The 13,176-nt window shown below is 37.2% G+C and overlaps 1 protein-coding gene and 1 long non-coding RNA gene across 9 annotated transcripts in view; one reads left to right on the forward strand and one right to left on the reverse strand.

The window, feature by feature from the left end:
* The window catches only part of LOC114526137, a 221,341-nt gene that overhangs the window by 119,775 nt on the left and 88,390 nt on the right, over positions 1-13,176 (reverse strand). The window contains exon 1 of one of the 8 annotated variants that reach the window (XM_028547648.1): positions 4,341-4,455. The exons of the other annotated variants lie outside the window; for them this stretch is intronic. The gene's annotated coding sequence lies outside the window, so the exon portion shown is untranslated. Of the gene's footprint in view, positions 1-4,340; positions 4,456-13,176 lie in introns of those variants that run through there. 8 annotated transcript variants of the gene reach the window in all.
* Positions 6,029-7,761, forward strand: LOC114526142. Its single transcript, XR_003687308.1, has 3 exons — positions 6,029-6,128; positions 6,316-6,663; positions 6,788-7,761. It is a non-coding gene; the product is annotated as an uncharacterized LOC114526142 (long non-coding RNA).

Below are 13,176 nucleotides of genomic sequence, written 5' to 3' on the forward strand. Positions count from 1 at the left end.
CAAGACCTGTCCAGTACCTGTACCTGCCACCAAGACCGGCCCAGCACCTGCCACCAAAATCGACCAAGTACCTTCCACCAAAACCCGCCCAGGACCTGCCACCAAAACTGATCCAGTACATGCCACCAAGATCGGCTGTCTACCTGTCCCTGCTACCAAGACTGGAAAAGTACCTGCTAAGATCAGCCGAGTACCTGTAGCTGCCACCAGGACTGGACCAGTGCCTTCCACTAAGACCAGCCCAGTACCTGTACCTGTCACCAACACTGGCCCAGTAACTGCCACCAAGAAGAATAACAACGGTGAGAAGAACAAAAAACATGAATGTTTGACATGTGGAGCTATATTAACCACTAAAGCTACATTGCAGCGACACATCCGTGCAAAGCATCCAGCCATTCCAGAAGTGTGTGATGGCAAGTGTGTTTGTCCACACTGTAACTTCAAATGTCATTATGTGAGAGACTTGAGGATACATCTTAGCAATGAACATGATATTGCTATTCAAATGGAGACAATACCTTTTGAAGATAGAAGAGGTACTTAACTTTCCAATACAGCACTGATGTGCATAATGAGTCATAACCAGTAATAGTTAACTTGTTATTTGTTACTATTATTTTATCATTTTTTAATAGTATTTTAATAGTATTCTATAAACTTTATTTACTAGCATTTGAAGAATGGATGGACAACCTTGAAGAGGACAATGTATGCTCTTTTATTCGAGCAGGAGTGGTTAAACAAAAATCATGTGAATATTACGAGTGTAACCGCAGTGGGTGGTATACACCTTCAGGAACTAATAAACGGAGAATCAAGTCACAAGGTAACACTAACTGCGGTCATATAGTTTGTAATTGTTCCCTTATTATATAATTGTATATATGATCAGTATTCTCTCGGCAAAGTTTCCCCAGCCAAAATAAGGGACCCCATCGGCATCCTCGGCCTGGCCAGAATGATGCCCCCGGTCAAGTCCTGACCCTGTGATTATTATTTATACATTAGTCTATATATTCTTTTCTAGGAACATGTAAGATCCAGCAAAAATGCACAGCGGGTATGAAAGTTGTTGAGAATGCTGATGGCAGCCTGTTGGTAGATGTTTGCTATACACATAGTGGACACCCAATACAGGTAGAACATACAAGAATATCGAAGGATAGACGTGGTCGAATAGCAGTAAGCTTACAACAAGGAATTACAAGAGAGAAAATTTTAAGTGACATAAGAGAAGAGGCTATGAATAGCAATACCTTAAAACGTCATCACATTGTTGCAAAGAAGGACATCACTAATATTAAAGTATCCTTTGGGTTGGACAATACACGGAGGCATCCTGATGATCAATCAAGTGTAAAATCATTTGTCGAGGAATGGAGAAGCAAGGAAGACAACCCAATACTCTTCTCAAAATTTCAAGGAGATGCACCACCCAAGGGTTATGATCTTACTAGAGATGACTTTCTTTTGGTAATACAAACACCATTCCAAAAAAATATGGCTCAAAAATTTGCCATGAAAGGCATTTGCATTGATTCAACCCATGGCACAACAGGCTATGACTTTCTCTTAAACTCTGTTGTTGTCCTTGATGAGTTTGGAGAGGGGCTTCCAATTGCATGGATGTTATCCAACCACGAGGATGTTGTACACCTGAGCATATTTTTTAATGCCCTGAAGGAGAACTGTGGGGTACTGTCACCATGCTGGCTTATGTCAGATATCGCACCACAATTTTATAATGCCTGGTTGGGAGTAATGGGAGGACCCCTCACACGCCTTCTTTGTACGTGGCACGTTGACCGTGCTTGGCAAACCGAGCTTCGGGCAAAAGTTAAGGATACATTAGTTGCTTCTGAAATATATAAGATGCTGAGAGTTGTGCTACAACAAGTAGATGAAACGTCCTTTCAAAAGTACATGAAAGTACTTGTTGAGCGCCTTCCAGATATGAGTCAAGAATTTTCCACTTACTTTCAGAAGGAATGGGTAATGAAGCCAGAACTATGGGCTTACTGCTACAGGAAAGGGCTGGGGATTAACACAAACATGACAGTTGAAGCCTTTCATCGTGCATTTAAGTACGATTATCTGATGGGAAAGGTGAATAAAAGAGTGGATAATTGTTTACTAAATCTGCTAAAATACATTAAGGATAAATTTTTCGACAGGATCATCAAGCTAACAAAAGGAAAGTCTACCTATAAGGTGAAATTAATTAAGGAGCGTCATGACAGGAGCAAAAGTATGTCCCTCCAATCTGTTGTAGCTGAAGATGGTAAATCAATGTGGAAAATCAAAAGTGAAACAAGTGATGATGTGTTATATACAGTGTTGCGACAAGCAAGTCATTGTTTGGACAGTGAATGCCAGCTGAAATGTCACGATTGTGAAATATGTATCCATCAATATGTATGCGACTGTCCCGACAGCCATATTCATCATACCATATGTAAGCATGTACATTTACTGCAACGGTACCTATTAACTAAAGAGGTCAAAGAAAGTGAAACAGCTGCTACACATGATTGCATGCTGAGCACAAATGATGAAACATTTGATGTTAAATTGCTCCTACATAACAAGGAAAACGTTCCTCAGGATACAGACACTATCAGGCAACAGTGCAAGAAAAGCTGCAAGCACTGATTGATGACCTAACTGGTTGTCAGGACAAAGATATCCTAATGCAAATCGGGAAGAACATAAACGCATCATATCACCTGTATAAAGCAATGGCGAAAGGTAAAGTTGCCCCCATCCAACCAATCCAGAAAGCTCCAGGAAACAAGAGAATAGAGGCACAGCAAAGGTTTCGGTCAACTAAAAAGAGGAAACGAATAAATAATGTACGGTTTACAAAACCAAGCAATGGTGAAACTGTTGCACTTTTTGATGTGAATTCAGATAGTAAGTTGTACTTCTGCGTTCCGTTTCCATATAAAAACAATTTCTATCTTCAATATCAACTCATTTAATTAATAATTTACAGTATGTTATTTTTCTTTAGTTTCTGAACTGCTCAGTGCCTTTGGTGTGCCAAAGAAGGTAATCAAAAGAGCCACCAAGTGCAGGGGAACACCTGTAGCAGCCGATGAGATCCACCTTGATGAGGACCACCCGCCACCCGAGGCTCTTGGCTATGCTCTGAGCCACATCAAGATATACACCACTACTGATGCATGGAGAAAAATTACTGTTGCAAGTATGTATAGTAGTAGCATTAATTAATTTTTCATTTGGAGCCATTTTCCAAACTTTATTCCATAATATAATATATTCTAATATTCATTGCAGTGAAACAGTTGCAGAATGAATGGTCTTGTAACACATGCAACCATGCAAAGTTGGGAAACATGATAATGTGCGAATATTGCTTGGCATGGAACCATTGGTAAGCATTATGAAGTTTACTGGACATAAAACTCATGATTTCTTAAAATTTACTAATTTCCTTTCAGGGAATGTGTCAAAATCCATAACGAAGATGATGAATGGTTTTGTCAGAGCTGCGAATGTTTAAATAATGATGTCTGATCAGTACTGACTAGTCAATTTTACTAAGGCTATTACTAGTATTATTAAATACTTACAAAAGATGTTTCTGTTGAAATTTTTTTCTTGGAAATGAAAATTTGACTGTACATGTTACTAAAAACGTGATATTAAATATGCTGTGTACTCTGTTTAAATCTTTATGAATATGATAACTAAATTGGAACAACATTAATAACTGATATTACTTAATTATTACAATAAATTAATACAACTAAATGATTTCAGCAAATGCCCGCCGTCCGGGCATTACCTGAGATGATGTAATTGTCTGTTGAAAAGAGGAAGTAAACTTACTAGTATCCACGCCTCTCCGCGGCCAAATTCAAGATGGCGTCAACTGTAAAGTTTCAAGATTTAGCTGCTAGTCACGGCACAAACGGCAGCCATTTCGTTCGAAAGCAACTTTGCATATTCCTATCGTCATGCAACAGATTACAGAAGTTTCATTTCTGTATATAGCTAATCTGTGCCATACTTAGCGCGCCTAGTGCTAAAAGGGGAGAGGTCTATTAAAATGTATATTTTTATAAAGTTAGTAAGCTAAATCTAGCCTTCATCGCTCATCCCGTTCAACTGAGCAGTCTGATCTCAGTTTAGCCTAAGTTTGTAGGTAGTTTGGCGCGTACTTTCTTTTTTTTCAGCGCAAATTATTGACGATTTTGACGCATAATTCGTTGTGAAATTTTAGCTGTCCGACGCAAAATATTTCGACATTCCATACTGGCAAATTGCACAAATAAATATACAATATAAAAACAATCAAAACAAAGTAATACCTTTTTATTTCAAGTACAACAGATCTGATATCAGAAATCTATTAAACGACGATTTTCCAGAAGAAATATCAGGATTTACTTCGGTATTTTGATCACAAAGATATTTGAATTGTAAGTTTTGCTTTGACAAAAATCATGTGACTGTCTGTCACTGACCTAAATATATGTGGAGCTCACTGATGCGCATATTATGGTAATATCACACTGCAATATGGCGGCTGCCAAAGAGTGCGCTAAATCGTCAAAGCGGTTATCACAACAACGGCTTTCCTTGGAGGCTAGTTTAGAAAACTTACGGGAGTTAACCGGTACAATAGAGAAAAAAAAACCCAAACAGAGCGACTTCTTCATCACGTACGATAGCAGTGGTAAAAGAATACGTGATTCCAATTACAAATTCCGCTCTGTTGCTGAACGCAAAAAAGCAAAAAGCGCGCTACTTCTGGCCAAACTAGTAGTGTCTCTGGTAAATTAATCATAATTTTTTTATATAAATAATTATTGTATTTTTCGAGAGCGACGACGTTGACCTTTGCCCATTTGAATGAGATAGTGGTTTTGATTTTGACATCATTAATGAAGAATCATCTGATGCTTCTCTACAAAGAAGTTAGTCTCATCCCTATATACCGTGATGTTTCATTTATTACTACTACTTATTACGACTACTCAACGCTGGCGTGCAAGCATTACTGTGCTATTCATATTTATAATTTGTAGAAAATTTGACCACCTGTATAGTAAATTGTGAAAGTTTGACCCAAGAGATGAAGTCCAGTACCAGTCCATGTGGACAAGAAAGAATGCAGTCTGTGGATGCTGCATGGAAAATAGTAGATCTGCTATATTTGCTGCTGTTTTAAAAAGTTATGCAATTCCTAAACTGGGGCTGTTTGCTTCTTGTGCAGAGAAGACAGAGCTGTTGTTCGGTGTCGCCACTGTGGACCAGATGCATTACTCTAATAATTGTGATGAGACAGCTCATGAGATAAAACCTTTGCATCATGACCGTGATGTTTGGATAAATGGATTTTATCAACCAGTTCCTCCAACTGAAACAGTCCTGCCAGATGGATTCCAGGCTTCAACAGTAAGTGATTATTGTAAATTTAATAATCAAAAATTATCATTGGTTGTTCAGATGCTGACTATTTTTGATATTCTTGTTCCAGAGACTATGAAATATATCAATTATAAATATTGCTATGCATGCATTTTTTTTTATACAATCATTTCAGGTAAACTACAAGTACTGGTTCAGTAATCTTATACTGTATAAAATAGACTGATTATTACATTTTTTACAGGAAGATATGCTCCATTTTTATTTTGTAAAGAATGTATTTATTGCAATGGCCAGGATACAGTTTCTATCATCCCTTCTAATGAAATGTGCATTCTTATAACAGCCAAAGGTATGATTTAGCTGTGTATGGTGTACAGTAGTGTGCACTACATCATGTGCTCTAAAATTGTAGTTACTGTCAACTTATCTTAATGTTCAATGTTTTCTTGCAGGAAGATTTGATTTGTATTTATTCACATACAGTTGCACTGGATGTGATAAACAGTTCTCACCATTAACACTGGAGAAGATAATTAATGAAAAAGGGTATTGGGGGCCCAGTTTCTTTGGGGAAATGAAGGGGGCCAGGTGGCCAAAAGAATCTTTCACTTCTTCTGTGAAGATGTGTTCAGAGTTTGGGATTCACTGTGAAAATACATGACAGGCACATCTGCGACAGCATTTCTTAAGTCCTTGACCACCATATCTAGTGAAAAGGGCAGGTTAGTAAATCATACTCAGGTCACTGTACATAGATTTGTACAAATCATAAATGAACAATTAGCAAATAAGAGCTGTACCAGATATATATCAAAAGCCAGATGTGTACCATTGTAAAGCATCTGCTCAATCAAATTTTGTACCTGAAGTGGTCTAAAACTGTAGATAATCTTCTTCATAAATTTTTAGTCAGCCATCATCAACGCATCAGTGTTTCATCCTGCATTCAAAGAATGGTGTTTTGCCATGCATAAAGTTGACATCTTACAGGAAAAACAATGGGCAAATTGCCCATCATGTTTTAGATCCCAACATTTGTGTCATGTTGATGAAAACGCTAAACTTTATAGATACAAAAGTGCGCCAAGGTATTGTGTTGTTGCCTGGCTAAAATCACACTGACCAAATGTCCATGATTTATATAATTTGTTTATAGAGGTGAAAGAAAATGCGATTATGAAAATACATTCATTGAAGATGATGAACTGGTAGAGGCCGGAGCACTTGAACAATGTTTATTCCAACAACTCAGCTAAGGTATGATCATGATTGTGAGGAATTATGGAGAGTTGTGCAATGATACCAGTTTTGTATACAATAATAATAATCATACCAAAACTGCATAAGAGTTATACTTATAAATCAAATTTTTTTCCCCCAGGGTCATTCAAGTAATTCCTATGGTGGTTCCTCTCATTAGAAAGCTGCATTAGGAATACGGTCAACCGTCAATCCAAACTAGATAAAACTGGTCTTGTTGTAGCAGGCTGTAGACATTCTCTGGCTCAATCTGCTGTAAATATGCATCAAGGTGAACTGTATGGATACACACATTATTAAATTGCAGATCAACAGACTAATTCACCAGCACTATATATTATGCATGGTAAAGACAATGTGATGCTTTGGGCCGCCTTCACTCTGGCCTTTTTTCGTTTCCAGCGCTGTAGTGAATTCACGTGTAATTCTCCATTTGATCCCGAGTGCCACCTATCCCGCAATGACATTATTTTCCACCCAAATATCCTCCACGCGGAATATTATGATGTCTTGATCAAGCGTTATATACAAAACCGACCCTTTTCGTCGTGGATGTCGTTTAACAATTGGCTCATCGCTTAATAACTCTGCCCGGTTCGAGCTATGAAAACATATCTACTCCAGTCATCCTCTGGCCAAACAACTCGTCCACTGTTCCAATTTACATCAGCTGTCCCACTTACACGTGTAACCCTAACATCGCACCTACGTCATCTACTTCAAGGGCAAGGACTAGCCGAAAAACTCTACGCCTCTCATAGTTTCAGGATCGGAGCTGCTAAAGCTGCGGGTTCAGCCGGCCTAACCTCTTGGCTCATCAAAACGCTAGGACGTTGGCCTTCAGACTGTTACGAACTCCAAAGGACTTAGTCTTAGCTTCCGTTTCATAAAAACTAACTGCAAGTACCAAACATTGAAAATTTTGTTTAATAGCTACCTTTAAAACTCAAACGTTATGCTTCCTTGCTGTATAGTCTGTATGATACCAGTCCCCTGTTTGTGTGTATGTGGATCCTTCCTGCAAACTCATAGCCTGCCGTACTGCCGACAGTAAGCATTTTAAGGGATAAGCCTTACCATTTGCCTCATCAAAACCTAACCTCTTGGCTCATGAAAACGCTATTATGTTGGTCTTCAGACTGTTACGAGAGATACATTAGAACTCCAAAGGACGTCTTAGCTTCCGTTCCATAAAAACTAACTGCAAGTACCACCATTGAAAATTTTGTTTTAATATCTACCTTTAAAACTCAAACATTATGCTTCCTTGCTGTATAGTCTGTATAATACCAGTCCCCTATTTGTGTGTATGTGGATCCTTCCTGCAAACTCATAGCCTGTCGTATGTTTGTTCTATCATGCTACCACGGCAACTGCACGATATCTTCAAATCTGTTTGTTCAAGGACGCACATACACACAATTGCCAGCCACCTTTGCAAGATTGTGTCTTAAAGACATTTTCGGGTGGACCCTCTCCGCTGTCGAAAGACAGGACTATAATTCGGCCTACTTCCCGTGGCGGAAATGGCATTCTGCAATTTGTGCAGATCGTCATTAATGGCAGGAAGTGCTGTCCTTCTGGACAACATCTCACCACGTGAAGTGCATTTGTACATGTCATTCTGGTCGAAAACGCGACTTGCGACCTGCAAATTCAACATATTTGACCAACCAAAGCCTGTCTGTAATCGTAACCCTGAGTCTGACAAGAGGTATCTTGTCCACAATTTGATTTGCTCATGACATGTAAAGAGAAACAGCCAACATTAAATGGCCGGCACAGTGTGAGAATTAAGTGTTATATAGTGTTACACAAAATGACTCAACTCAGATCAAGCTATCGATCAGCTATGCATCATGCTGATGCATGTGTGTGTGGTGTGTTCATCATTAAAATATCTAAGATTCTAAATGTTAAACAGTTCATCTAATGTTGCTAATATATTGTATTATTTATTAATAGTTTGAAATATTCTCGGTATACATTTTCGGTATGATCTTGAATTGATAATCAATTATTGATTTAGGGTGAAGCCGTAGGAACGAGAATGCCGAAAAATTTAATATAAAATGATTCAATATTACACAATAAAAACAATCAAAACAAAGTAATACCTTTTTATTCCAAGTACAACAGAGCGGATATCATCTATCTAGTAATCTATTAAAAGATCGTTTTACCAGAAGAAATATGACGAACTAATTCGTTTGTTTTTTGACCACATAATTCATAAATAACAATTATCAAACCAGTGACAGTTTACTGTCTGTGGAATAAATTCAAGTATTCCTTGACGTGCAAGTGAAATTCCTCAGTTTTTCTGACTTATTTTTAACCTTACTGGGGGTGAGTTAGTAACTTCTTATCAAGAAATCGATATCGGACCGAGGTCTGTTTGCAGAAAATGTATCATTTGATAAAAAAGTACCAAAATATTGCATTATATAACTTAGATAAAACCGTCTGGAGCCATCTTACTAATTTCAATAGCAATTAAATTTGCCTTTTAGAATTAATTTGTGCCATTTTCTTTCTATCTTTAATACAGAAAAACAGAAGCAAACATTGGGTGATTGCGATGTCAGAAGCAGTTATTACGAGCGCGGTCCTATAAACTTTGATAATACTCGCTTTTGGTTCTGTTTCTACTCGCAACAAACACAGTGTGAATCAATTATATTTATATAACTTTTTATTCCTTAACTTTCCAATAACAGTAATTAACGTCTCTATAAGATTATGACCTTAAGAATATAATATATCTTTAAACGTTTGACTTATCTCTGTCTGAGCACAACTCCACAAAGCCTTGTCTTCAACTTTAACTCCTTTTGTTGAGTACTTCTGCTTTTACAATATAATATTTAGGCACTGAGGCCTTACGAAAAATGCTGTACGCATTTCTCTGCCCGTGGTTGGTTGCGTGACTTTATACGCTTGGCAACACAAAACTACAAGTCATTTCCCCTACGCAATACAGTGCGTTGTAGCACATTCATTCTATCGTGGTTTGTGGTCGACACCTTGTTACGTATCTGTGGGATAAGGTGTGGATAGCTATTTGCTTACTCATGCATGTAAGTCTGACTGAAGAGAATACTATACGGTTATATGAATATATTATAAATAAATTTTATAAGATGATATAGTGATTATACGTAATACAGTTATCTCTTAAACATAACAGTTACAACAAAATAACGAGCTGCTTTTTTATTTTCAAATCGTTTGTTTTTTCTAGGCTTACAATTAATGCAAACTGGATCGTTCTACAAACACATTATTTCTCTACACCGTCCATTCCCGTTACAACGACAGCATCGAGTCATATTTAAACGACAAGCAACTACAATACTTACTTACGTGGTGTACCTACAAGCTAATTATTTGCTTTAAGCATAAAGATAAAATATTAAAAAATGTTTATATATTGTATTTATATGGGGTATAGAAAAACATACGTGGTAAATTATATCGTGCATGTGCATGACAAATACTTTTATCTTGTAACTTCACGGTTATACAATAATATAAATAATATATTCGAGAAAAAAGAAACTACCACCGCGAAATCATTGCATGCATCGCTGATATTCAAGAATTAACATTTAATCATACCATTTAGGGGCAGATTACATGGACCGGGATAGCACGTTTGCCAAGCAAACGATTACATGAGTGATTTCAGTATGATAGTTTGGCGAAAATTTTTTGAAATCAATCGTGTAAATGTCTCGTTTAGCCTTAATAATTTCAATCCTTCCTGGGTTTTATAGTATTATATTCATTCTTGTGATTTTTGCCCAGTTTAATTTGCCCGCCTTAAAACGACTACATGCAAACTTCTACCCCAGCAACTCAGCAGGGCCGTGGCAAACGAGCTAGGATTGCAGGGGGTGTCACGTAATATTGTCCCAATTTCGATAATGGAAAATAAAAATTTGTGTATGACATGGGTGTAGGAGATTGGTCAACTTTTCTATGAGTATCACGATCCTTAAATATTCATAAATACTGAAACAAATATTGTTGTATATTTGATCAATTTGCTTACAAGTAACAAAGCAATTTGACCAACTTTATTCTTATCATGCTGAATTATCAGGGGGTCACACCCCTCACACCAACCCCCTCCCCAATTGCCACGCCCATATCGGCAAGCCGAGCTGGCCCGCTTGACACAACCACAGCCCGAGCTGACACGGTTCCATGTAACCGAAACGTTTGAATTGAGTATAATAAACTATAGGGAACGGGCCAGCCTCGCCCATGCAATCCGCCCCTTACATCATGACGCGGGTTCACATCACTATGCATGGACCTATTCGAAGTAGAGCAAGAGGCCTATTGCGACATACACAAAAACGAGGCTAGTCAGGTTTTCTACTGCAAAAATTCCAGAATACTTGTCTTACTTCTAAATTTTGATTCCAGAAAACTTGGTCTTTTGCATCTTGTGACATAAAATAAATATGATTTTGATATTGGAAAAAATAAGATCTGATTATAGCCTGACTACTGCAAGAAATTGTGCTTCGCCGCAGGTTTCTTTCTCTTTTTCCAAAAGGTTTATGTACTTTATCTTCCAGAGGAGCTTCAAAAAATTGCTTTAGAATATAAAAATGGAGGAATGCTAAAAACTTCTGATAAAAGTTTGCTTGACAAAAAAGGAAACTAATTCTAAAAGTAAAGATATCCATGATTCATCACTCATTCCAGCTACTTTCGACAAGGTAAATCATTGACCTAAACCTTCCTTGTTATTCAGCTCACTCAAGTCTCTGACTAAATGAAGAAAGATGAACAAAAACATCCTTCATTTTATAGCTTCGTTTGGCTTGCTACGAAAATATTTTCCTTTAGATTTTAATTTCTAATGGAAGAAATCATGTTTTCCTATCTGGTGAGATAAAGACAGCTACACCTTTAACGTACAGGAAAATAATATAAACAATTGAAAATGTATTCCTTTAGTCACAGCGTAATTTTTTATGTTTCTTTCAGAGCTGAGAGCCTTTTTTTTACCCATAGCGGAAAAACATGTAATAATGATCCATGTTAATTATAGAAGGATTTTTCGTTCATCGTCTTCCGTTAGGAACAGTAAAGCAAGTAAAGAGGGCTATTATACTGAATCACTGTGTGTAGAATAAACTGATCCCTTAACAAGTAAGAGGCTGAATATTCATGTACGCTTATCACAAGTACACAAAGGAAGTATGTGAATTAATCGATCTCACACGCAGGTTATAAAAACACACAGCAGGAAAATCTCTTGGATACAAAATATATTTTAAAAATATTTTTGTACTAATATTACACAGTTCAAACGTTTTCATAGACGCATTCCGTGTTTGTTAAATACGTTGACTATGTTAAAGTTAATTCGCTTTTTTTTTAAATATACATATCAGACAATTTGCGTGTGTTTCGCCGTTAAAACAAGAAATTCCATGCTTAAAAATTTACATCACGAAAGGAAAAACTAAAAAAAACATTTCAACGATTTCCGTGGTTTTCGCATTTCAGGACGTTCCATAGCTGAACGTTTTGATTTACGCGTGGTTTTCACATTTAAACAAGAAATCGGATTCTGAACTACTTAAATCAAGAAAGGAAATGTTAGAAATACTTTTCAATATTGTGAATTTTTAAATATTTGTTGCCATTTCTGTCCACGAACAGAAGAGAACGTGTTGATGGAAGAAAGAAAGGAGGTGGATGAGGACGAAATACACTGCTAGAAAAGAGAAGATCACGAAAGTATCTGGAAGCTATGATTCTGCCTTCCGACACCTTAACAAAAAATATCCATTCACCGGCGAAAATAACGATGAACTCAGAATCGACATAAACAGCCACTCTAAAGTCTTCAATAGGAAGTTCATGCAAAATTTTCACACCATTTGGAAAAGTAGTAGAAAGTAAACGAATATTAGACAATGAAAAGCTTTCAGTTGACAAGATTACTACATTAAGAGTCTTTTTTGTACTAGATAAGGAACACCAACGAATATCAGGTAGACCCAACTCTCCGGTTGAACGTACTATCCATGTGTTGCCACATTTTATTTCCCACAATTCACAACACGTAATGAATTCAGAAAATAACATAACAGCACACCCATCAGAACTTATTGCGACAGAAGGGCGAGCAGTAAACCTACATGACGGTGTTTCTTGATAACACAGTTTTTCGTTACAAATTTTTAAAATAGAAAGTTTCCGATCGCCGTAAATAACAAGAACTCCATTTTTAAATGCAAGGACACGTTCAAAATTTACAATAGATTCTTCATGTTGACTTCCTAAGATATTTTCACTCCTAGGTTCATAACGATATTTAACAACCAGACGTTTATAGACCAACCAAAGATACGACTCTGACCACCAACATGCTAATGCTCGTTGTTTCAGTGCAACAGTTTGCAATGTTTCCCCACTCTCAACACTTCTTATTGAAAGAACGCAATTTTCAAAACAGCACGCAACATACAAAGTGTCTGG

This window comes from Dendronephthya gigantea, unplaced genomic scaffold (genome assembly GCF_004324835.1).
Source record: "Dendronephthya gigantea isolate DGI-Jeju-01 unplaced genomic scaffold, DenGig_1.0 000037F, whole genome shotgun sequence".
Lineage (NCBI taxonomy): Eukaryota > Metazoa > Cnidaria > Anthozoa > Malacalcyonacea > Nephtheidae > Dendronephthya > Dendronephthya gigantea.